This window comes from Elephantulus edwardii, unplaced genomic scaffold, assembly GCF_000299155.1.
Source record: "Elephantulus edwardii isolate Elephantulus edwardi_28Jun2011 unplaced genomic scaffold, EleEdw1.0 scaffold00240, whole genome shotgun sequence".
Lineage (NCBI taxonomy): Eukaryota > Metazoa > Chordata > Mammalia > Macroscelidea > Macroscelididae > Elephantulus > Elephantulus edwardii.
The window spans coordinates 4,052,680-4,056,281 of NW_006399990.1; positions in this window are offsets into that span (position 1 = coordinate 4,052,680).

Below are 3,602 nucleotides of genomic sequence, written 5' to 3' on the forward strand. Positions count from 1 at the left end.
TCTCTAAAGTACTCAAGAGCAACGATGTGTCTCTAGAGACTAAGGTGCGTCTGGTACAGGCCATGGTCTTTGCAATCACTTGTTATGCGTCAGAAAGCTGGACAATGACTAGGGAGGATAGGAGAATTGATGCTTTTGAGCTTTCATGTTAGAGAAGAGTGCTGAGAGTGCAATGGACTGCTAAGAAAACAAACAGATTCATCCTAGAGAGGATTAAACTGGGCTGCTCCTTGGAGGCAAGGATTCTGAGGCTTCGTCTGACATACTTTGGTCATGTTGTAAGGAGGGACCAGTCCTTGGAGAGGAACATCATGCCTGGGACGGTGGAGGGCAGGCGCAGGAGGGGAACACCCTCTATGAGATGGATTGATTCGGTGACTGGGGCAATCGGGATGAGTGTGTCAGAGACAATGAGATTGGCACAGGACAGAGCAGAGTTTAGAGCTGTTGTACATAGGGCCACTGTGAGTCACAAGCAACTTGACGGTACATAAAAACAACAAGAAAGAACAAAGACTGTATCAAGGGGCTTAAGCACAACACTACATGGAAAGATAGTATAGGATAGGCAGTGTTTTATTCTGTTACGCATAGGCTATGAATCTGGTCACAGTATTGTTTGAGCTCATTTATGCTGTCAGAATTGGAAGAACCAAGGCATGACTAATCCATCTGCTCTAAGTTCTCATGTTTACCAGGAAAACTCAGTTGTTCTTGAATTGATTCTTAGAGTGATCCAAAGCACTACTTCTCTATAAGGCTACTCTCGTGGCCTATAGTAAAGTGTTGGGTTGCAAACCCAAAGGGACATGATTCAAATCTATCAGTGGTACAGTTAAAGCACTTTGATAGCATCTGAGGTTCAGCTATGAGTAGGTTTTGAGTTGAAAGCACATAACAACAACTTCTATATAAAATTTTCAGTGACTGATTTGGGGGTTCTTCATTTTGAGGTCACTTTGTTACTATTGTTGTTATGTGACATTTAATTGCCTGTGACTCATAGCAACCTTATGTACAACAGCTCTAAACCCTTCTCTATCTTGAGCCAACCTTATTGTCTCTGACATACACAAATAGACACTCTGTTATTCCAATTTCTGAGTTAATCCATCTCATCCAGGGTTTTTGTCTCTTACACTCCCTCTTCAAGAATTGGTCCCACCTGACAACAGGCCTAAAGTATGTCTGAGCTTAGAATCAAAATCCTTGTTTCCAAGGAGCATCCTGGCTTCATTCTCTCAAGGACAGACCTGTTTGTTCTCTTAGCAGTCCACAGTATATCCAATGCTCTTATGAGCACAATAAATCAAAGGCATCATATCTTCTATCATCCTGAGTCATTGTCCAGTTCTTTGTTGCATAGCAAGTAGTTGTGAAATCTATGGCCTGGATGAGGCGCACCTTAGTCTCTAGAGAGACATCATTGCTCTGAGGTACTTTGCAGAGGTCCCTGGCATCAAATTTTCCCAACGCAATTTGCCTTTTGATTTCCTGGATGCTGGTACAAAGAATGTTAATTGTGAATCCAAGCAAGCTGATGTTGTTAACAATCTCAATCTCTTCCCTGTCTAGCATTATGCTGTTAGTTGGTCCAGTGGTAAGAATTTATGTTTTCATGATGTTGAGATTCAGTCCATAGTGAAGGCTGTACTCATTGACATTTTGCAGCAAATGCTTCAGGTCCTCCTCAGTTTTGTCAAGCAAGGTTGTGTCATTTGTATAATGCAGCCTATTGATGAGTCTTTCCTACAGTTGGGATGTCACGTTCCTCCTCATAAAATCCAACTTCACAGATGATTTATTCCATATATAGATTGGAAAGATATAGAGATAAGATGCTTCCATGGTGTACAGCTTTCCTGATTTTTAACCATGCAGTGTTTTCTTGCTATGTTCTGAAAGATACCTCCTGGTCCAAGTATAGATTGTACATAAGCACAATCAAGTATTCTGGGATTCCTAATCTTAAGGTTAACTACAGTTTGTCGTGTAGTAAATGAAACACAGACATTCCTCAGGTATTCTCTGCTTTCAGCTTAGATCTGTCTAACATTGGCTATAATGTTCCTAGGGTCAAGCCTCTTCGAAACCTAGCCTGTACAGCTGGCAGTTCTCTGCTGATGTGTTGTCCCAGTTGTTTCATTTGCATCATGATTTTTCTTGCGTGTGATACTAATGGAACTGTTCAATAAATCCCATACTCTATCTAGTACCTCTTTTTTTTGTAATGAGAATAAATAAGGATCTCTTCTAGTCTTTTGGCCAGGTGATTGTCTTCCAGATTTCTTGGCACACCTGGTAAGCACATTCAGGGCAGCATTTTTTTGTTGAAACATGACAATTTCTATGTCATCAACTCCTGGGGCCTTGTTTTTTGGCCAGTTTCTTCAGAGCCGCTTTAACTTCCTCCTTCATCACCATAGGCTCTTGATAACATGTTGTTTCATGGAATTCTTCTGTGTCAGCCAATTCTTTCTGGTATAGTGACTCTGTGTATTTTTTCCATCTTCTTTTGATACTGCTGAATCATTCAACATTCTTCCCAGAGCATCCTTAAGTGTTGCTTCTCAAGACTTGAATTTGTTCTTCAGTTCCTTCAGCTTAACAAATGCTTTTATTTTCCAACTCCAGCTTTTGAACATTTCTTTACAACACTTTGCTTTGGCTTGCCATGCTGCCCTTTGAAATCTTCTGTTCAGGTCCTTAACACCTTGATGTCTTCTCTTTGCTTTGGCTTCTCAATGCTCTAATACAATGTCCAGAGTCTCCTCTGACTTCCATTTTGGACTTTTATTCTTCCTCCTTCTTTATAAATGATCTTTCGCATTCTTCATGAATGATATTCTTGATATCCTTCCACAGCTCATTGGGTCTTTCCTCATTAGTATTCAAGGCCTTAAACCTGTTCCTGAGATGGCTTTAAATTCAGGAAGAAAAAATAAAATGTCAGTTCTTGTTGATTTGATTTTCTTTATCTTCAGTTTGAACCTGCATATGAATATCTGATTCACAATCAGCACCTGGACTAGATTTCACAGCAGAGCTTCTCCGATGATTTTCTTTTTATTTTGTAATAAATCTGATTCCTGAAAAGGCCATAGGGTGAGATCCATGTGTATTGTCATCATTTGTGTTTCTTGTGAAAGGTATTGAGAGGCGCTCCAGAGATGGATTCAGTTATATATGAGCAGTATAGTGGTACAGGGCCTCACATTCAGAAAGCCCTCCACTTTACAATGTTTTGTTTTGGATATTTGGAATGCTTGGAATAATTTTTGAAGAGAATGTTTCCCTTTTTTTAAAGTAACTTTTTATGAGCTCTATAAATTAAATAGCTTGTCCTGTTCACATACTTTATATGAAAATTTTGTAGGATAATTTTATCTTGATTGCTTCTTCTTTATTCTCCTTTGGAAAATATATCTAACAAAATTACTTTTTACTACATATTGTTATATTTTAGCATACCCTTCTTGTAATACCATTTTCAATTTGACATAATCTTAGTCCTGCTCTTGTAGTAAACATCCTTTAGTTACTATTGACCCAAGAAGGTCTACAATTCCAATTCAAGTCCATCATCACTAATTTTCTCCTTT